Below are 23801 nucleotides of genomic sequence, written 5' to 3' on the forward strand. Positions count from 1 at the left end.
TATGGAGACCACAGGAGGCTGTGTGAGAGCAGAGGAGAGAAGGGACACATCCCAAATTTATAAGATATGTGTTACTATTAAGCTCATTTTACAGATAAAGAAATTGAGGCCTGGAGAATTTAGTAACTTGTCTATGTTCCCAAAGAAAATAGTGGAGCTAGGGTTCAATCCCAGATAGTCTGAATATAGATCTACGCTTTTGAGCTCTAACACTTATAGGTTACTTGTCTCTGTACAAATTGTAAAATGTATAAATATATAAATATAAAATGTATAAATATCTTAGCCCAAAGAAATAATTAAGAATGGGAAATTTGTGCATTATGCCAAGCAAGGAATACTGGAATCCTCAGGCCTTGCAAGTGACAGCTATTGCTATCCTTAAGTAGAGTCTTTCATATGGTTGAGAATGAGTAAGAGTAAATTTTATTTTTTTCTAATCTTCCTTACGGTGGACCTCTCTCATTCACTTTAATATCTGCCACCAAAGTTGTCATGAAGCCAATCAACAAGCTAGCGAAAGAGATCAACAGTTGAGTGATGAAGAATGGCTAGTTTCCTGTTGTGGTACCCAGGAGGGGACAAGATAAATGAGATCTAGGGATGACTATGATTATCTGGAAAGGAACATGAATAATCATCTGGACTTCACCAGCCCCTGGGCTCCCTCTTTGTTGGAAAGTCCAGCTCCTGGTACTAATACAGCAAATCTGTGCAGCTGGTGTGAACAGGCTGGACTTAAACTTGGAGGCGACAATCATCTGCCCAGGGAATCTGCAACATTTTCATATTGTGCTTGGTCTGGCTTGGGAAAAGGGAGGTCAGAGGGGAAAGAGACATGCCTAAAGCCACAGGTTGTGAGGTCAGAGGGGAGACACGCCTAAAGCCACGGGTAAGAACAGAACCCCCTTCGGCCTCATCCTTTGTCACTCAGCTCATCACCTATTCCCAAAAGCAACTGGTGAAAGAAAAGTACATCCTGGGAAGGGGAGCTGGGCCAAGGGGCATAGAGTGGTCACAGAGGTCTGGACCCGAACAGCTGGGGTGAAAGCCCTGACTTGGTCACTTTTAACAGGGTGACACCAGGAAAGTGTGTTAACCATTTTGCACCTGTTTCTGTTTTGTCTGAGTTTTAAATTGAAGGTGCTTAGCAGAGTGTCTGGTACACAGTACAAAGTTAATTATGTTAGCTGTGGTGGTCGTAATCATAATCATAAAAATTGTTTCAATTCCAAGAAGCATCTTCTTCACATTTTGAAGTTCAGAATGCATCTTTAAATTGATGTGTTTTCTGTAAATCTAAAATCACCCAAATAAAAAGTCCACTTAAAAAATCAGTGTAGGCCAGGTGAGGTGGTTCACCCCTGTAATCCCAGCACTTTGGGATGCCAAGGTGGGTGGATCACCTGAGGTCAGGAGTTTGATACCAGCCTGACCAACATGGTGAAACCCTGTCTACTAAAAATGCAAAAGTTAGCCAGGTGTGATGGTGCTCTCCAGTAATCCCAGCCACTTGGGAGGCTGACATGGGAGAATTGCTTGAACCCAGGAGATGGAGGCTGCAGTGAGCCAAGATCGCACGACTGCACTCCAGCCTGAGTGACAGAGCGAGACCCCATCTAAAAAAAAAAAAAAAAATTAATGTAGTAATTGAATGTGGTAGCAAAGCTCTCACCATTTTTTTGTTTATATTTTCAATTAAAAAAAAAACAATGTTAACAAACCAGTGGGATAACACAATCATTGACACCTTAGAATCAAGGTAACTAGATATTATGGGACCCAAATCTGTGCTGTAACTGAAGACAGAGTGATGGATTTTGAACTGTAGCTGGATGCCCACTGAACGAAGTTACACTGGTTTTTCCCAGTCCTTTCTAGGCACAACACTCTTGCTGCCACAGGGCCTTTGCACATGCTGTTCTTTAAAGTTCTCCATCCTTCTTTCTTCACCTAGTTCATGCCTCATCATCCTTTAGTATCCAGTTCTAATATCATTAGAGCTTTCTTCATGGAAGTCTTCCCAACCTTTCTGTCTAGGTTAATACTTTCTAGTATCATTTGGTATGCATTATCCCCTTGTCACGGTTGCAATTTTATGTGTATTATGCAAAGTGATTACTATCTATCTGTCTCTTCCAATAAACTCTAAGCTCCATGGGAGAAAGAAGATGCATCTTCTTTTACTCATCACATTATCTGCAGAACCCAGCACGGAGTCTGGTTTATAATAGGAGCAGAATAAATAACCTCTGTAAGTATGGGCTGGGCACAGTGGCTTATGCCTGTAATCCCAACACTTTGGGAGGCCAAGGCGGGTGGATTACCTGAGGTCAGGAGTTTGAGACCAGCCCGGTCAACATGGTGAAACCCCATCCCTACTAAAAATACAAAAATTAGCCAGGTGTGGTGGCGGGCACCTGTAATCGCAGCTACCTGGGGGCTGAGACACGAGAATCGCTTGAACCTGGGAGGCAGAGGTTGCAGTGAGCTGAGATCAGCCTGCTGCACTCCAGCCTGGGCAACAGAGTGAGACTCTATCCCAAAACAAAAACAAATACAAATATATCTTTTGTAAGAATTAACAACTAAATGAATGAATTTTGAAGTCACCACAGACACAGTTGGAAAGTTCGGTAGTACAATTTTTCCATTTGAATGGAAACTTTGATTCATGTCTCTTAAATTTCACTGCAACCTAAGCTCCATGAGGACAAAGTTCTTGTCCTCTTGGATTTATTTTAATCTAGACTGTCATATTTTATATTGTATTGTAATTATTTCTGTCTCTGCCACACCTTGTTTCCACCACCTCTGAGAGTCATAAAAGCCGGAATTATATTCTGATCCCTTGTACAATGATGACTCATAAATCTGCAGCCAAAGCTCAGATTGGTTTCCCAAGCTTCAGCTCTGCATATCCAGCTACCTATTGAGCAGTGCCCCTTGGCTCCTCACACAGACAATTTAACAAGCACATATTCAAAGCTGGACCCGCCCTCCCCCTAAATCCACATGGAGCTCTCTCATTGAATAAGTGCATAAATGCATGTTCCTCTAGTACCCAAGGATATTCCTCACTATATCACAGATGATTTGTAAGAAGGCATCACCTCCCGGCTGCCACTGTACTGTCAGCCGGGAGAGGGTAGAGACGGCAGGCAGCATGGAAGGGTGCAAAGAGTGTGGGCTGGGAGATCAGCTGGTCTGAGTTCAAGCTCCAACTGTTTTTCTTAGAAAGAAAAAGGAGCAAATGGAGAAGGAATTATTAAGCAGTATATTTGACATTGTCTTTTTATATAAATGTTCCACTGAATTGATAATAAATCCATGGAGTGAGCATTACTATACCATTTTAATAACTAGGAAATGTAGACTCAGAGAGGAGAAACAACAAGGTCACCCAGCTACTAAGTAACAGAACAGAGATAAGAACTCAGAACTATCTGACCTCAGAATGGAGCTCTTTCCTTTATACCATCTTATCTTATAGACTGGCGGTGTGACCTTGAACAAACCGCTGAGCTTCTCTGGTTCTTCATTTGCTCATGTATAACCAAGATGATTGCCACACTTACCTCCAATGACTGCCCTGAGGGTACAATGCTAACACATATTAAGGTGGTCTACAAGTGCCAGCTATTACTTAACTCAATATTCACAAACAGCGCATGAGAAATAAATTCTTTCATTGGTCTGTTTAAGACAGATGAGAGCTCTTATTATTCCCGAAAGAGTTATCACAGCTGGAGGAGCAGCAATACAATTCTTGCAATAAAAGAGGTGGGAGGTGAAATCAAAAGGCAATGCAACTCTCTTTCTTCCAACCCAACATATTTTTATTTTTACTGGAATACGATTTCAGATTAGGTTGCTTATTCTTCGGCTGAGGTATGAGCATTTATAGCTCAGCTGTTCAGAGCAAGAGCTGAGCAGTTAAACACTGCTCTGTGCCCTGGTCCTCCGCCAGCCGCCCAGCAGACAACACAGCATGCCGAGCCCAGAGGAGCACTGTTTCCCCCTCAAGTGCTGCTTCTGCCTCTGTGTTGTTTCCTGTGTTTCCCCACATGCCCTGCCTTTCCCTGTACAGGTGCTGTTTCCATAAGAATATGTTGTTCAATTCTCCGTGTGGTCACCTGTTGAAATGGTCCATCATAGCCACCAAAGCAGCAGTAGGCATGAGATCCTGGCTGGTCCCTGAATGGTGGCAATCTTACTGCAGTTGCAGCCTCCCACGTTGGCTCCACTCCCGTTGGCTGAGATTTGCTTCTGGATGAGTATCTCCCATGATGAGACTGGAGATGTTGATGCTCAGTGTTCAGAAACCCAGTTATCTCTTTGCAGTGAGGGAAGGAAAAAGAGTAACTAATAAACACTGAGGAAACAGAAAAAAAAAAAAAAGCCATATTCACTGCCCTCAAAGAGCCTAAAGTTTATAAGGAGACAGGTATGGGAATGAATAAAATAACAATAAACAAACACTTATGGCGCATTCATGTGTCAGGCACTGCTCCAAGTGTGTTAGATAATTTAATACATTTAAACCTCACAACAATTCCAAGAGGAAGATACACTATTATTATTAATATCTCAAATTTTACAGATGAGAAAACTGAGGCTAATTTGTCCAAGATCACAGGGGTAATAAATGGTAGAATCGGAATGCTGAACTTCCAGAATTTGTGTTCTCAAAGCTTGTCTCAGATGATGACAGTGTAGTGTAGGCTTAATAGAGGAAGAGTTTTTAAAAGATTGTTCATGGACGAAAGTGTCCTACGCAACACAATTATAGGTGCAGAGGTGCCAAAGAAACAGTACCCACAGGGAACAAAAAAAATAACTCACTACAGTTGAAGCATGACAAAGAATGGAAGAAACGAGGAGGTAGAGAAACAAGGAAGCATCGTCATTAGAAAGGTGGGGAAGAGACGTGTGGTGGCTCACGCCTGTAATTCCAACAGTTCAAGAGGCTGAAGTGACATTGCTTGTGGTTAGAAATTCGAGACCAACCTGGACAACATAGTGAGACCCCATCTCAAAATAAATTAAAATTAATTATATTATTATTATTTTTTGAGACAGAGTCTCACTCAGTCACCAGGCTGGAGTGTAATCTCCGCCTCCCGGGTTCAAGTCATTCTCCTGCCTCAGCCTCCCGAGTAACTGGGATTACAGGTGTGTGCCACCACGCCCAGCTAATTTTTATATTTTTAGTAGAGACAGGTTTTCCCCATGTTGGCCAGGATGGTCTCAATCTCCTGACCTCATGATCCGCCTACCTTGGCTTCCCCAAAACCCTGGGATTACAGGTGTGAGCCACCGTGCCCAGCCTTAAAAAATTTTTAAAACAACAGGTGGGTTCTGGATGGGCTGGAAGTAGCCCAGAAGCCAACTTGAAAACCTTGGACTCTGAACTATAAAATGAGGACCCACTGACATTTACAAAGAGTGACATCAGTAGCTTAAATTGAGAATACCCTAGCAGGAGCTGAGAAGGGGTATAAAAGAGACACTGGAGGCTGGGCATGGTAGATCACCTGAGGTCAGGAGTTCTAAACCAGCCTGGCCAACATGGAAAAACCCTGTCTCTACTAAAAATACAAAGATTAGCCGGGCATGGTGGCAGGCACCTGTGGTCTCAGCTACTTGGGAGGCTGAAGCAGGAGAATCACTCGAACTCGGGAGGTGGAGGTTGCAGTGAGCCAAGATTGTGCCACTGCATTCCAGCCTGGGCAACAAAGCGAGACTCCCCACCCCCCTGCAAAAAAGAGGGAGACTACAGGAGAAAGGAAGGATGAAGGAGGCTGTACTGGGTGGCAGGGGAGAGTCACCATCTCCTCTGTCTCCTGCTTTTGGAGGGAAATGGGCCATTAAGCATCCTCTCAATTGAATCCATTGACCTGTCCCTGTGTCTTGGCAGTAGCATGCTACTATGTCACTAACATCTGCTTATAACTTGCATTGTAAGTCTTCCAAGGAATATGATTTGGCCAATGACAACATCGACAGAGCCAGTGTGTCCTTCCAAGTCTGAAAAGTCTAATGACATAGTCCATTTTCTGGACACGTGAAAAAGATAGGGACCCATTCATAGTTGAAAAGAACCGTGCAGGGCATCTGCCTACCTTGTAGAAACTGTTCATCCTCCACAGACAGTGAACCTGATAGCACCTGCTGTCCCACCTCCCTGCAGCTGCAAGGGTGACCTGGATACAGCCAGTCGTAGAACTGCATTTTCCCAGTTGTAACTGGCCAAGGGGGTAGAGTGTGCAGGTGAGTGGGAGCAATGAAGAATTCTCTTATGAAATTTGACATATGGAGCCTAAGGCTGAGAAGGGCACTGCTTGTAGCCAGAATTCTTGAAATGTAGAGAATGTGTACAAAAAACCTGAAGCAACATAAAGGAAAACAGGACCAGAGATGGGGAATGACAGATTCTTGTTTATGCAATTGATCCTCTGGATATAGCTGAACCTAAGGTCAATCAGATCTATTCACAACTTAGACACTTCTCCAACATTTAGGAAAAAGTGGAACTGATTCTCATTGGCTTACTCCCGAGTCAATCACTGAGGTCATGAAGATAGAATATGGTAATTGGCCAGGTCTGAATTACAGGGTCCCTCTTGGTGCCTAGGGCTGGGGTGTAGGTTGGGGGACAACATCAGAATTACATGGACTTTAAGTTGGAGTGGGTGTCTTCCCAGGCAAAATCAATGTCCTATTACCAGAAGAAAGAAAAACGGTTGCCAGGCAGGCAGAAAATAATACATGTGCTCTACAACCTTTTGCAATACAAATGTTAATATTACTACATCAATCTTTTGAAACTCATTAGTCCTTGAGCTGGGTTATTTAGGGCATAATTCCAGCAAAGTGAGAGCTCTTGGGATAAAAGGTACATGGTAAGTGACTCTCTTCATTTCAATCTGTTTCTAACTCCATGTCCTGGTCTCTCTGCCCCTCCAGGAGCCATTGGGTCAGCTAAAACACAACGTTTGTCTCTATAAGCCTGAAGCCTCTGCTTCTAACTTCTCACAACTCTCCCCTCACATTAGCATTCCTGAACTCAAACTGTCAGAGAGTCTCAGATAATTAGAGGCGATAAACAAATGCTAATTAGCACTCTGGCTGTACCCAGAGGATGCCACAAGCATAGACCTAAGCCCAGTGTTTGTGTTTCCAGGATTCCTTGAATTCCCACATCTAAGAACCCTTTATGAAGCTTCTTTATGAAAGAAAGAGAACAGAGACAGTGTAGCATTTGGTTAAAGGCAAGGCCCTTTCACTTTCGCAGACTTGGGGGCTCAACCCCAGCTCTGCCACTTAGCAGTGCTGTGACTCTAGGGAAGTTACTTAACCTGTCTGAACCTCAGTTTTTTCATCCATAAAATGGGAACAATAATAACCTCTACCTTAATATGTTTTTACTATGTGAATCAAATGATGAATGCAATGTGTACAGCACTTGGGACATGATAAATGTTTAATAAATGAGTTTCCTATGAATTTGTGTTATAGGGAAGGGGGAATAATAGCAGGTCAAACATGAAAGACTGGAGTATAGGTTCCTTTCTGTTTTATTAATTCCCATCACTGCTACTGGGCATAATGGCCGGAGCAGGAGGAGGACAGAGGGGGAGAGAGAGAGTGGTGAGGGGCTACACACTTTTAAACAACCAAATCTTGGGTGAGCAATTACGCACTATCACTATCACGAGAGCAGCAGCCAGGAGGAAATCTGCCCCCATGATCCAATTGCTTCCCACAAGCCCCCAATATAGGGGATTACAATTCGACATGAGATTTGGGGGCGGGGGGACACAGATCCAAACCGTATCATCATCCTTATATCCGTAATAGCACTGATCATCTAGCAGATGGTTAGCATTTAAAAACAAAATATTAGAAAGCCTAAGTTGAAAAAAATATAACAGTTCCAATATGCCAAAAGAAGATACAGGCCGGGCATGGTGGCTCACACCTGTAGTCTCAGCACTTTGGGAGGCTGAAGTGGGGGGAATCAGTTGAGGTCAGGAGTTCGAGACCAGCCTAGCCAACATGGTGAAACCCCGTCTCTACTAAAAATACAAAAATCAGCTGGGCATGGTGGCGTGCACCTGTGGTCCCAGCTACTCAGGAGGCTGAGGCAGGAGAGTCGCTTGAACCTGGGAGGCAGAGGTTGCAGTGAGCTGAAATCATGCCACTGCATTCCAGCCTAGGAGACAGAGGGAGACTCCATCTCAAAAAGTAAAATAAAATAAGATAAAAAATTTAAAAGAAGATATAATCCCTATACTGGAGGAGAAAAAAATTTCATCTACTCTTAACTATGTCCCGTCACCTGCTAGTACATCTCATATTTCTGCCATTAGCATGATCCATTAGGGTCATTAGGGCACTTACTGTGTGCCAAGCGTTTTCTATCAGGGGTGATTTTGTCTCTCTTCCGGGAGATATTTGCCAATATCTGGAGACATTTTTGGTTGTCACAGCTGTAGTAGGAGAGGGAATACTACTGGCATCTAGGGGTAAAGCTCAGGGATGCTTCTAAACATCCTACGGTGCACAGGACTGTTCCCCTCCCAGGGTTAGTGGTGCTGAGGCGGAGAAGCTGTGTTGTGTGTACACCTTGGGCCGATCACCTTATAAACTTGAAACTGTGCATTTGTAACAGCCTATGGCACTGGACTGCCTCGACTGGAAAGAGATTTGCCAATGTACCCTTTACTTGTTTAGCCTGCTACCACTATCACTGTTCAATTCAACCAGGCTTTGCTAGATTCATGGTGGACATTATGTTTGAAGCAACACATAGGATCAGAGGTGGACCCAATCCTTAAAGAACTCTTTTAGAAATATTTCATAGCGGGCAGGGCCTGGAGAATGGGATAGAAGACTGATAAGTTTGGAAGGAAGAAATAATAACAACAGACAATAATGATAAACTGTTTTCTGGGTACCCAGCTGCACAAACATCAATTTGTGGGGTTTAATCCTTAGAATAGCCCTTGGAAGGGCTGGAAATGAGAATTCCCTTCTATAATAGATCAGAAAGGATTTCCATTGCTCCTGCACTGGATGGGTCCTGGTAGGTGGTATTATCAGGGCTCAAATAATGGGGGAGCAAGAGGACAGAGAAAATGACAGCATTCAAGTTTTCTAGGAGCTGGTTCTGTTACTAATCCTGACTCTGTCACCACTAGCTGTGTGACTGTCAGAAACTTGCTTGACTTCCCTGTGCCCAAGAGTCCTTGGCTGTAAGAGTGGACTTATGAGTACTTCTCCCAAGGGGAGATGAACACCGTAGGTCCCCAGCATCATTGTTTCCCCTTTTCCTTCCTTTTCTCAAAGTGAGAAGAGCAGCAGCAGAAGCACAGACAGTGAACAGGATCCCCGCTAAAACTTAAGAAAATTATGAATGAATGGAAAATGACTTTTAAAATTCACCTTTAAGCCAATGTTCAAGTAATGTTTAAGTCGTTTTCTGGGCCAACCAATAGCACTGATTAGAATTGGGAATGGAAGGCAGAAAGTTTTATGAAACACAAACTATTTAACTCTATTAAAAACTCCTATGTGCATTTTTTTAATGCAGAGAAATTAAGTCCAACAGTTGGACGTTAATATATGATCAAAGCTGGGCTCCAGCAACTTGGGGTATTGGAATCGAAAACTTTGCAAACTGCAGAAAGTTCACACCGCAGCAAAGGCATTCTTCTCGCCTCTAGCAACACACAAGTATGTGTGCATGATTGTTTGGGGACTTGGCAGCAAGAAGCAGTGGAAATAATTCTTTGGAAATGATGAGAATCAGCAAAACATGAGGGGAAAAAAAAAACAGACAAAAGAAGAGAGCAAACAGAACAAGAGAAAGACGATCGGGGATGGGCCGATTTTCTCTGCCTCACGCGGTTTTGGTGGCTTGCAGTAAATGAGTTTCTAATGATGTTTTTAAAGAGCCGTTTTTATTTAGTGAGGCTGACGCAGCTCCTGCTGCTTCTTGGGCTGTGTCCTGGGGAACCAGATGAAAGCAGGAGGGAGAAGTCTTGAAGCTGAGGTTGCTGATCTCCTTGTCCTTTTGGGAAGGACCCCCGCCATTAACTCTTCCCTTCGCCACTCCCTGCATCGAGCATTCAATGAGTCCTACTACACGCCCACAACTCTGACCTTTGAGTATCACAGTATTATGTGGGAGAGAAACACAGACAGTGATAACTCTGTGATAATATTGATATAGGAGCTAGAAAGAAATTATTTAGGCAATAGTGAGGGTAAAGGAGTCCTCAGTAAGGCTTCCCTTTTAACAAAATGCAGCCCCCAAATCATTTCTTTTTAACAAAGAGCAGCCTGAAAAATCAAGCTGCAAACATGCAAGCTGGAAGCCGGCACAGGTGAATGCTGGCAGCTGGACCAGTAGGAAAGGGCTACCTGGGAGCCAGGCATATTCAATATGGAGGATCCATCTTCCCTTTTCTTTGTCACTACGTGTACAGTAAAAAAGCAGGCGACATGGCACTGGCCAGGTAGAGAACTCATCTGCATAATAAAAGATAAGGGTGAGTGGCCAGCTTCTTCACACACTATGCAAATGGCACACCCAGTCTTAACCAGTTCTTCACATGCTATGCAAATTGCACACCTGGTCCGACCAATCTTTTGTGCCCCATGTAAATCAGACACCACCTTCTCAAGCTCATCTATAAAACCTCCTGCACTTCACCATGGGCCAGAGGACCCGCTCGGGACCCGTCTCTGCAGGAGAGAGCTTTTATCTTTCTTTCACCTATTAACCTCCATTCTTAACCTCACTCCTTGTGTGTCCACATTCTTGATTTCCTTGGCATGGGAAATCTTTGTGCTTCTTTGAGTGTGAACTGTGTGCTGGGCATAATACATTTTGAGTGAATGAATGAATGAATTTATGAAACGCAGGCGCTCTGTGGTCTCAGAGACAGAACGTCCCCACCTTTGAGGGGAGAAGGGAAGAGAAGGTTTCTTGGAGGAGGTGATGCCTATACTGAGTCTTGAAGAATGAGCAGGAGAACTCAGGAAAAGGCACAACAGGGCTTTGAGGCTTTGGAGCCTCAAAAGGCCTTTGAAGGGAAGGTGTGAGCAGAGAACTGCCAGAAAGCACATTTTAGTCCAGAGACGTTCAAGTCATTGGATTTAAGCGGAGGATTTCAGAGGCAAGCGATGGAAGATGATAATGACAACCCTGTTGAGAGCACTTACTGTGTGCCAAGGGTTTTCTATCGGGGTGATTTTGTCTCTCTTCCAGGACATATTTGCCAATATCTGGAGACATTTTTGGTTGTCACAGCTGTGGTAGGAGAGGGAATGCTACTGGCATCTAGGGGTAAAGGTCAGGGATGCTTCTAAACATCCTATGGTGCACAGGACTGTTCCCCTCCCAGGGCCAGTGGTGCTGAGCTGGAGAAGCTCTGCTGTGTGTACTCCTTAGGCCGATCACCTTATAAACTTGAAACCGCTTTATCCTCATTATAACTCTGTGAGATAGTGGTTTCAGCCCTTGTCTCAGACAAGGAAAATGAGGCTCTGAGAGGCTAAGCCACTTAAGATCAAAGAGCTAGCAAGAGACAGGGTGGATTTGAACTCAGCCAGCCGATCTCCAGCTCTCTGACACTAATGACGGCAGGAGGCAAATCCATTGTCCACGTGATAAAGGTTTTTAGATGCTAAGTTACAAAGTTGGGTCTTATACATGTTGTGCAACAGCAACACCCGAATATCTTTAATCTGCAGATTTTTCATTTCTTCATTTGCTGGGCACATTCACCGAAAGAACCAAATATCGGAGTCAAATTAAATTTCTGTCTGTAAGCAGAAAGACTAAGTGAAGGATTTTCCAATACACTCATCATATCATCCCCGTCTTTCCATGTCGGGCAAGCTCTGGCCTACTATTAAATACAATTGCAAGAACAACTGCCCTTTTTTATTCAGAAACTGCCTTATAATATAATGAAGTCCCCTCATATGGCTTCTGATTTTCTCTCCTCTGCAGTAGGAATGCTGAACCCTAGCGTGGCCTATTCTTACGTGACTTCCTTGAAACTCTAATCATGTGCACAGCAATTCCTCTGCAGTTCCGTATGGAGGTGCAGTATTCTCAAGGCATACTTGTCAGTTCAGTTTTCCTCCCAAAGAAGGCACAGAGGCCGGCTTCCCAGAACTTCATTGGCTGCTGCAGCGCAGAGAAGAGGAAGCTGGCCCCGGCCTCACAGCAGCAGAGTGGAGCTATGTGTTTGCAAGCAGACTTCAGAAAACCGGAGCTTAAGAAAGTGATCACCTCTGGCTGCAGCCCTTAACTGGGTGCAGACGACAGACTACAGAGCAGGACCAGCACACGCTGACACATCCCCAGGTTTCCCCACAGCCAGTGAGGCAGGAAATAACCAACCCATTGTACAGAGGAGAGGAGGAAAACAAAGCTCAAAGAACCGGAGTCGTAAACTGCAGAGCAGAAATTCAAACCCAGATACTTAGCACAATGTGTAATGAAATAATAAACTTGTTTGTTTGTTTGTTTTGAGATGGAGTTTCGCTCTGTCGCCCGGGCTGGAGTGTAGTGATACGATCTTGGCTCGCTGCAACCTCCGCCTCCCAGGTTCAAGCAATTCTTGTGCTGCAGCCTCCCAAGTAGCTGGGATTACTGGCTCCCGGCACCACGCCCAGCTAATTTTTGTCTTTTCAGTAGAGACAGGGTTTCACCATGTTGGCCAGGCTGTTCTCAAACTCCTGACCGCAAGGGATCCTCCCACCTTGGCCTCCCAAAGTGCTGGGATTACAGGCATGAGCCACTGTGCCCGGCCCGTATATTTATTTCTTTAATGGCTTTAGGGAAGAAGCTCCTTCTGGTTTTGTTCATTGTTGTGCCCCATACTTCCCACGGTGCCCTTGCTCAATAAAGATTAACTCAGCCATGCAAAACACACATATTGCAGACAAATAATCCCTCCATAGGGAAGTTCTTGCTAGGATTTTGTTATTTTCTCTAAATTACTCTAATAGGGTGATAGCTTACAGTGGGGGCCCTCCATTTGCAACTCATTAAGAAGAACAGAAGCTCTAGAGAGGGTGAGATTTGGGTTTGAATCTCAGCTCTGCCTCTCATTGACTGAGGAACCTAGGGCAAGTGGTGCACCTCTCTGAGTCTTTGTTCTGTCCCTAGTAATGTTGAGAAAGTAACACCCACTTCACAAAGTTGCTGTGAGATTGCATGAGTAAAGAGCAAAGGAAATTCTTGTATTGAACGCTTAGTACACTTAAGAGGTGATCACTGCATTCACTAATCATGTTTTTAAAATACTCTTCCTCATTTCAACACTAAAGTTAGATAAGTTAGGCTTAGAGAGGTTAAGCAACTTGCTTGGAGTCACGCAGATAGAGAAGGCACATCTGGGATTTGACTGCAGAATAGTAAAACTCCAAGTTTGTCTCTTTCTGATATACCTCATTGCTTTTTAGCAGGGGATGAAAATCTGGAATGTTGCTTTACAATTTAGGGTTGTTTTTTTTGTTTTTTTTTTTTTGGCTGGGGCGCAGGGGAGAAGGAGGAAGAGGAAAATGTTTAAAATGTATGGGAAGTAAAAGAGGAGAAACCTTTCTTTTGAAAGTGAGCACTGATGGGTCTAGGGTTTTACTCTCTTGAGGCAGTCACTGTGTCACATTGATTTCCTTCTCTGATGGGAAAGGATTAGGCAACAAAAAAAAAAAGGACAGACAAGGTGAAAAGGAGGGTATGAATCTACAGGAACGAAACACTGGTAAAGCAACCCAGAGGCAAAGTTGAGGCTGAGGGTTTAAATGGCCAGTCTATCGGAATGTGTACCCAGTATTTGAGGAATTCTTACAGATGAAGAAGAAGAAGACACATAACCTGATTTAGAAATTGGCAAAGGATTTAAAGAGGCATTTCTCCAAAGACAACATACCGATGACCAATAAGCACATGAAAAGATGCTTAACATCATTAGCTAGCAGGGAAATGCAAATCAAAACCACAGTGAGATACCACTTCATACCCGTGAGGGTGGCCAGAATGAAAAAAACAGACAATAACAAGTGTTGGGGAGGATGTGGAGAAATTAGAACCCACACACATTGCTGGTGGGGGTATAAAATGACATAGCCACTTTGAGAAATAGTTTGGAAGTTTTTCAAGATATTAAACATGGCACCACCACAGGACCCAGAAACATCACTCCTAGATATATACCCAGGAGAACTGAAAACATATGTCCAAGCAAAAACTCATATAGGAATGTTCATAGCAGCATTATTCATAACAACCAAAAAGTGGAAATGACCTAAATGTTTATCAACTGATGATCAGATAAACAAAATGTGATACATCAATATAATGGAATATTATTCAGCCATGAAAAAGAATGAAGTATTGATACATGCTACAACATGGATGAACCTCAAAATAATATGCAAAGAGAAAAAAGTTGGGCACAGAACGACCACAATTGTATCATTCTACTTATATTAATTTTCCAGAAAAGACAAATTTATCTAAACAAAAAATAGATTAGTGATTGCTTAAGGGATGGTCTAGGGTGGGGAGATGGGAAGTGACTGCAAATGGGGATAAGGTTTCCTTTGGGGTTTGAGACAGGAATCATACAGGGTGATCACAGGAGAAGAGGAAATTTCAGGCAGCAGCTTCACATGACTAGTAAAAGGAAACTATTGAAACAGTTGCAGAAGCTAGAGACTGTTAAGATCCTGAAAAACCAGGGTATGAATCAAGCTGGCTAAGACTGACTGGACGCAACATGGCACAGGATTTGACCTAGGTTTTATGTAGGACCTCATTATATGCTCATTAACATACTAAATCAAACAATCACTGGAATGACAGTTCCAGGAACACCCATATTTCTTTTAAAAATGGGCAATACCACAGTTCTGGGAAATCTCCAGATTTTTCCAGGAATCTTCATGAATATTCCACCCCTTGGTTAAAGAGACCCATAAAGATAGAAACCCCAAATCCAAACCCACAGGGTGACTCTTTTTTCTTGAGTGTGTACTTCTTGGTTTACAATACATCTCTGTACTTTCACTGTTTTCTGGCTTATCTTTGAACTCTTTCTCATGATGCCGTCAAGAGCCTAGACACTGGCTGGGGTTGAGGTCCCAACAGTATCTGGGGAACTCCCCCAGACCCCAGAATCAGGGTGAGAAACATATTCTAAAATTAGGTTTGGTGATGTTTACACAATTCTGTAAATAGACTGAATGTCATTGAATAAATAGTGAATTGTATGGCATGTAAGTTGTATCTTCATAAAGCTTTAAAAGGTGAGTGGTCTCTTGTCCCATTTAGTGAATGATAACCACTGGACTCCAAGGAGTCCGACCCCAGACCCCACTTTTTTATCCACTACACAGCACAGCCATACTTTAGCATGAACATAAACCCCAAACTTCCTACTTTACTTTTTTTTTCTCAAAGGCCCCAGGAACCCTCTTTGGGAAAAGCCAGGAATGACCAGTCCCCAGCTTTGGTGCTAGTAGAGGCAGCTCCTGCAATCGCTCTCAGAGCAGCTCCAGCCATCAGCCATCCCAGAGGCAAGGGCGGGGGGACTCAAATCCAGCAACGTCTCAAATGTGATTAAGTCAGCAGTATGTCCAACATGTTCACTAGATTTGCATCATGGCTCCAGAGCCTAGCCAGGCATTCATCTGGAACAAACTCTGCAGAACTCGGCAGCCAACTAATTAATTGTTGTATCAATAAAACCAGGGTTTGACTATCTCATGATGAATTACATTGTTTAAAAGAACTTAACAGCTACATTAAATAAAGAAAACAACGGAGATCGATACTAGAAAATTTCTTTAGCCAAAGAGTCAGCATTTCTCATTGACTAGAGATCAGTGGTGAGGAGAGGGCTTATTCGCAGAGCAGAGATGATGTTTCTCTCTGACAAGGCTATACTTAGTTAATATGCAGGATTTTAAAACAGGAAAAGCAGAATACTGGAACCCCAGAAACAGTTAGGATGTAGTTGGCACAAAACTCAAAACTTTGGAGTTGGTGAGGCTTGTGTTCAAACACCAGGTACTTCACTTTCTAGCCATGGGTCTGGGCAAGTCACATAACCTGGGGCCCAGTTTCCCTCATCTGTAAAAAGGGGGTGTAATAAACCAACAGTAAAATTCTAAACCCTCCAAATGACTAAATGGACCTCCTCTCAGCCAATGGTGCCTGAAAAACTAATTCTGGCCATGCCAGGAAGGAGAAGTCAGACATGCCTCATCATCTCCTCCTCCCTTTGGTGTTCAGGTACACAACTGATCAGCATTAACATTAAAATAGAAATCCTAAGACTGACAGAACAGATTCTTTGTAGCAATAAGATATCAAATTCCAACCCGACTCTAGTATAGCATCACATGACAGCAGGGCTTTGAAAGAAACCGAAGTATTTTACCCCATACTATATTTCTTTGACATATTTTGAAATGGCACTGCAAAGCTGTCTCTTGTGGGAGAAATTTGCACTCTACAGCAAATCCCCTTTGCTTTCTAGGTCAGTTTCTGATCCTGAAGATATTGGTTGAGAGTCTAGTGCCTTTTAAGGGTCTGAGTCAGAGACATTTGCCATATATCACCTCTAGGGATGATCACCTATGAGATTTCATCTACATAATAAAAACCATGGTCTCCTCAACTCTTTGTCTTAACCCAGATAGTCCTTTCTATTGATTCCAGGTCTTTTTTTTTTTTTTTTTTTTGTGATGGAGTTTTGCTCCTGTCACCCAAGCTGGAGTGCAATGGCACAATCTCAGCTCACTGCAACCCTCCTGGGTTCAGGCCATTCTCATGCCTCAGCCACAGGAGTAGCTGGGATTACAGGTGCCCGCCACCGTGCCCAGCTAATTTTTGTATTTTTAGTAGAGATAGGGTTTCACCATGTTACCCAGGCTGGTCTCAAGCTCTTGGCCTCCGGGGATCCACCTGCCTTGGCCTCTCAAAGTGCTGAGATTACAAGTCTGAGCCACTACATATGGCCTCATTCCAGGTCTTCAGATAATAACTCTTTCAACCATTTACCAATCATAAAATCTTTGAAACCACCCATGACCTCCAAGCCTCACCACCCCTTCAAGCTGTCCCACCTTTCTGGACCAAACCAATGTATGCCTGACATGTATTGATTGATGTTTCGTCTCTCCCTAAAACATAGAAAACCAAGCTATAGCCCAACTACCCTGAGCACATGTTCTCAGGACTTCCTGAGGCTGTGTTACAGGTCAAGACCCAACACTTTAGCCAAAAAAAAAAAAAAAAAAAAAAAAAAAAAAAAAAAATCTAAATTGATTTAAAAATTTAGAAAAATTAGAAACAGGAAGTATCTGTCTCAGATACTTTTTGGCTTACAGGGGATAATAACAAAATGACTCTCCTAGTGTTGTTAGGAGGATTAAATTGGATAAAATGGAGTAATATTGCAGAGCTTACTAAATCAGTGCCCAATAAATATTTGCTCTTAATCACATAACATTTTTCTCTTGTTAAGACGTTTTCAGAATCAGGAGCATCATTTCCATCCTCCTCCATAGAAGGTGACATCATCAGGGTTAAAAAAAATTTTAAATTAACATATGCTAAAATGGACTTTTTTGATACACAGTTCTATGAATTTTAACACATGTATAAATTTGTATAACTAACACTATAATCAGTATACAGAACAATTCCATCACTTGCCCAAAATTCTCTCATGCTACCCATTTACAGTCACAGCCCACCCTCTCTCTACCTCTAACTCCTGGCAGCCACAGAACTGTTCTCATCCCTATAGCTTTGTAGTTTAGAGAATGTCATATAAATGGAATCATAGAGTATGTATTAATAACATTCTGAAACTGGCTTATTGCATGTACTGGTGGTTTGCTTCTTTTCACTGCTGAGTAGTATCCCAGTGTGTGGATGTACCACACATTTTATCTGTTCACTCACTGAAGGACATTTGCGGTTGTTCAGCTTTTGGAGATTGTTAAACTACTATAAATGTACATGTGCAGGTTTTCATGTGAGCATAATTTTTCATTTTCCCAGGGTAACTACCCAGGAGTGGGAATGCTTGGTTATGTACTAAGCATATGTTTAATTCATTAAAAACTGCCAAATTGTTTTCCAGAATGGCTGTATCATTCTCATTTGCAACAGCAAAGTATGACAGTTCTAATTAGTCTGTCTGCATCCCTTACTTACTTAGGTATTGGCAGTATTTTCTACTTTAGCCATCTGAATAGATGTTTAGTAGTACCTCATCATGGTTTTAAGTTGAATTTCCCTAATAGCTAATGGCATTAAACATCTTTTAATGTTCTTATTTGCCTTCCATCTACCCTCCATGGCAAAGTGTCTATTGAAGTTTGTTTGTTTTTGGCCCATTTTGTAACTTCATTGTCTTCTGACAGTTGAGTTTGAGAGTTTCTTTATATGTACTCTGGATACAAGTCCTTGGTTGGATATGTGATTTGCAAACATTTTCACCCAGTCTACTGTTTGTCTTTTCACTTTTTTAAACAGCATTTTTCTTTTTTTCTTTTTCTTTTTTTTTGAGACGGAGTCTCACTCTTATTGCCCAGGCTGGAGTACAGTGGCACGATCTCGGCTCACCACAACCTCCACCTCCTGGGTTGAAGTAATTCTCCTGCCTCAGCCTCCCGAGTGGCTGGGATTACAGGCATGCACCACCATGCCCTGCTAATTTTGTATTTTTAGTAGAGATGGGGTTTCTCCATGTTGGTCAGGCTGGTCTCGAACCCCTGACCTCAAGTGATCCGCCTGCCTCGGCCTCCCAAAGTGCGGGGATTACAGGCATGAGCCACCGCGCCTGGCCCAACAGTATCTTTCATAGAAAAAAAAGTTTTATGTTTTGGTAAAGTTCAATTTATCCATTTGTTTCTTGTAGAGTATGCTTTTAGTGTCACATCACATAACTCTTTGCCCTACCCAAGTCACACACATTTTCTCTTATATTTTCCTCTAAAAGTTTTGTAGTTTTGCTTTTTACATCTAGATCTATAGTCTACGTTGACTTCATTTTTGCATTAAGTGTGAGGTGTTGATCAAGGACCTATTTGTTTTTGTTTTTTGCATGTGAATGTCCAATTCTTTCAACATTATTTGTTGAAAAGAATATCTTTCTCCCGTGAATTGCCTTTGCACCTTTCCAAAAATCAATTGAACACATTTATCTGGGTCTTATGTCTGGACTCTCTATTCTCCTTCATTTATCTACTTCTATCAATTCCTTTGGCAACCCCATACTGTACTGATTACTGTGATTTTTATAGTTAAATTTTAAAACTACTTGGTATGACTCCTCTAATTTTATTGTTTTCATATTATTTTGGCCATTCTATGTCTCTTGACTTTCCACACAAAGTTTGGTTGAGAATTTTGGTTGAGAGATTATTTCTGGACGGCTTTAAAGTATTAATTCAATGTATTTTATAAATCTAAGTCTACTGGGGCTATCTATTTCATCTTGATGAATTTGGTACTTTCAATGAATTGGTTTGTTTCATCTAAGTATATTTATAGAATTGTTTGTAGAGTTTCTTCATTAGTCCATTAATATCTGCAGGGTCTGTAGTATTATCTTTTATTCATTCCTAACATTGGTGATTTATTTCTTCTCAGTTTTCTTTACCAGTTTTGCCAGAGGCTGATCAAATGCATTGGTCTTTTCAAAGAACCAGTATATTTTGGTTTCATTGATTTTTTTCATATTGCTTTTCTGGTCTCAAGTCAATTTACTAGTACTCTTCTCTTAATCATTTCCTTGTTAAAAACAAATATAATAACATTGTTCTATTTTGGGGGGATTTTTGCTCATTATTTTTAGATTTCTTAAGGGAGAAGCTTAAAGTGTTGACTTAAAGCTTTCTTCTTTTTGAATGGAAGTAATTAATTCTAATGTAAGTAAATTAATTATAAATTTACCACTAAGCACTACTTTATTTCTATTTCACCAATTTGGATATGCTGTATTTTATTTTCATTCAGTTTATTTTCTAATTTTCCTCAAAATTTCCTTTTTGATTAATGGATTATTAAAGAATGTGCTGTTTAATTGCCAAGTTGTAAAATATTTTTCTGTTGTCTTTCTGCTATTCATTTATAATCAAATTATATTGTGATTAGATGCATAGTTTGTCTAGGTTCAATTTTTTAAAACTGGTGAAGGTTTTATAACCCAAGATATAGTTTATCTTGGTAAATATGTCATGTGCACTTGGGTAAGTGTGCTATTCTTGGGTGGACTATTCTATAAAGATCCATTTGATTCGGGTTTTTTAAATGATATTGTTCATTTCTTCCATGTCCTTGTCGATCGATCAGCAAGTTCTATCTATGGTTGAGAGAAGCGTTGAAATATTTAACTACGATTATGGATTTGTCTATTTCCCCTTTCAGTTCTGTCAGCATGTGTTTGATATATTTTGAAGCTCTGTTGGATGCATACGCATTTAGTATTGTTATATCACCTTGGTGAATTTACTTTTTATCATTAAATAATATTTGTCTTTATTCATGACAATTTTCTTTGCTATGTAGTCTACTTTGCTTGATATTAATATAGCCACCCAGCTTTTCTTTTTTTGTTTACAAGTTAAAGCTTTTTTGTTCCTTTTAACCTACCTATATCATTATATTTGAAGTTAGTTTCTTATAGACAACATATAAGATCATGACGTTTAATGCATTTTCACAATCACTGCTTTTAATTGGCGTGTTAGAGCATTTACACTAGTTGCAATTATTGGCATATTTGGAAACAGATGATGTACCACTTTATTATTTGTTTGTTCCTGCTGTTTTTTGACACTTTGTGTCCTTTTGTCTGCCTTCTTTTCTGTTATGTGAACCTTTTTCTAATATCCCATTTTAACTCATATACATGGTTTTCACTAGATCTCTTTGTACAGCTTTTTTTTGTAGTGGTTGCTCTAAAAATACTTAATTTTTTAGTCTATAATATACCACTTCAAGTAGAATATGAAACTATTGCCATCATAGGTCTTTTTTCCCTCCCTCTTTGTGTTAGTGTTGTCTTATAATTCTATGTAAATGTATTTAAAATTTCATTGGACAATTGTATTATATTTGCTATTGCTATTATATTTGTTGAAGCTATTCTAAAATCTCAAGAGAAGAAGAATAGTCTATGATACTTACCCAGATATTTATAATTTCTGTTGCTCTCCCTTCATCATCAATGTTCCAAATTACTTTCTGGCACTGTTCTGCTTTTGTCTAAAGAATTTCCTTTAGCAATTCCTTTTTTTTTTTTTTTTTTTTTTGAGACGGAGTTTCACTCCTGTTGCCCAAGCTGGAGTGCAACAGTGCAATCTCAGCTCACCGCAACCTCCGCCTTCCAGGTTCAAGCGATTCTCCTGCCTTAGCCTCCTGAATAGCTGGGATTAACGGCATGCGCCACCACACCCAGCTAATTTTTTGTAGTTTTAGTAGAGGTGGGGCTTCTCCATGTTGGCCAGGCTGGTCTCGAACTCCCGACCTCAGGTGATCCACCTGCCTCAGCCTCCCAAAGTGCTAGGATTACAGGCACGAGCCATGGCACCGGCCTAGCAATTCTTTTAGAGTACATGCTAGCAACAAATTCTCTTGCTTTTTCTTCGTGTGAGAATGTTTATACCTTACCTTAATTCCTGAAGAATATTTTCTTTGTATATCAAATTGTGAGCTGACAATTATTTTTTTTCACATCAAAAATATTGTTGCACTTCATTTTGGCTTCCAGAGTTTCTGATGAGAAATGCGTAGTCCCTAAAATTGTTGTTCCCTTATAAATAATACACTTTCCTCCTCTGCCCCTTTGGGTGCGTTCAGTATCTTCCTTGGTCTTTAATTTTCTGGAGTTTGATTATGATATATCTTAGCATAAAGTTTTGAGGTTTATCCCATTTGGGGCTCACTAAGCTTCTAGGCTTATGAAGTTTTTGGCCAAACTTGGGAAGTTAGCAATTATTAATAAAAGCATTTTTTCTGCCTCACATTCTTCTGTTTTTCATAACATAAACAGGTCTTTTACTATTATCTCTGAGACTGTGTTCCATTTTTGAAAGTTTTTTCTCTCTCTGTTGTTCAACTTGGATACTTTCTACTGACCTAAAAGTTTACTGTTTTCCTCTGTTATTTCATTATGCTATTGCATCATTCTAGTCGGTTTTTATTTGTGTTGCATTTTTCTGCCCTAAATTTTATATTCGAATCTTTTATTTTCTATTTCTTTGCAAAATGTTTAATATGTTTATCATCCCAAAAATATTTGTCCTTTGGAACATTTTTGTCATCAGTGTTTTAATCTTTTTTTCATATAATTTCCACAACCGTGCCATCTTGGTGTTGACATTTGTTGGATTGCCTTTTTCTGTGCAAATTGAATTTTCCGATTCTTCATATGCTGGATGATACTGGATTTTATCCTAATATAACAAGACTTTGGATGTTGTTTAAATCCTGTTGAAAATGTAGGTATTCTTGTTTTACTGGGGACTTGATCCACTGAGTTTGGTTCACAGTTTCTACCATCTTTTTCTAGGTCGTAGTTTCAGTGTTACCTCTACTCTTAAAGGTTTTCAGTGCTATTTGGATTTGACTCTTTCAGGAGACACTCATTAGTCAGTTGGGAACTTGCTGGTGTCTATTTCTTAGTTCAGTTCTTAAAGTCTTTGGTACTATATTAGTCCATTTTCACACTGCTGTAAAGAATTACCTGAGACTGCGTAATTTATGAAGAAAATGTTTAATTGACTCTCAGGTCCACATGGCTGGGGAGGCCTCAGGAAACTTACAATCATGGCAGAAAGTGAAAGGGAAGCAAGCGCCTACTTCACAAGGCAGCAGGAGAGAGAGAAAGACCACAGAGGGGAAGTGTCACACTTTTAAACCATCAGATCTCATGAGCACTCACTCTCACGAGAACAGCATGGGGGAAACCCCCATAATCCATTCACCTCCCATCAGGTCCCTCCCTCGACACACGGGGATTACAATTCGAGATGTGATTTGGGTGGGGACACAGAGCCAAACCACATCAGATACTTTGAAAAGGACCATACCCACACAAGTTCACCTCAGGGGTGAGCGCCGTAGATTATGAACAGCATTATGGAGGCATTTTCTTGAGCTCCTACCTGTCCATGACCTTCCTTATACCTTTTAAAATTTCCTGGTTCACCTCTTTTTAGTCCTCTAAAAAGAGCTGGGCTTATTTCCCTCACTTGGCTGTGCACTACCATGAATGTGCCCATGTATGGGGCCAAGTCATATGAGGACAGAGGAAATAAGAGGAAATTTTGCGTATCCTCTTGGAAACGTAGCTTCTTCAGTTAGAAAGTTTCCTTCCCTTAGATCTTTAGGTCCCTTGTCGCTGCTGCTGTCACTACCAGAATATTCCTTTCCTGCTCCTTGAGCCTGAACTAAAAGGACTTTTGGATCTCTGACTCCACTGATGCCCACTTCTTGCGTTTTCTACTACGTCGAGTCCAGGTTGCGGATACCAGACGGAAAAAATGCTAAACTTACTCATGAGTCTGTGACACTTTAGCATCTTTCCCCCCATTCTGCCTGTTACTTTTTACTTTCCAGAGTTTTCTAATAGCTGATCCATACATTATGCTTAGGTTTTACATCTCTACTCAGTGGGAGAGGAAAGATGTGAACTCATTTCATATCATCCAGAATTGAAATAATCTGGCTAGTTTTAAGGCATGACATT

Source organism: Macaca nemestrina, chromosome 18 (assembly GCF_043159975.1).
Source record: "Macaca nemestrina isolate mMacNem1 chromosome 18, mMacNem.hap1, whole genome shotgun sequence".
Classification (NCBI taxonomy): Eukaryota; Metazoa; Chordata; class Mammalia; order Primates; family Cercopithecidae; genus Macaca; species Macaca nemestrina.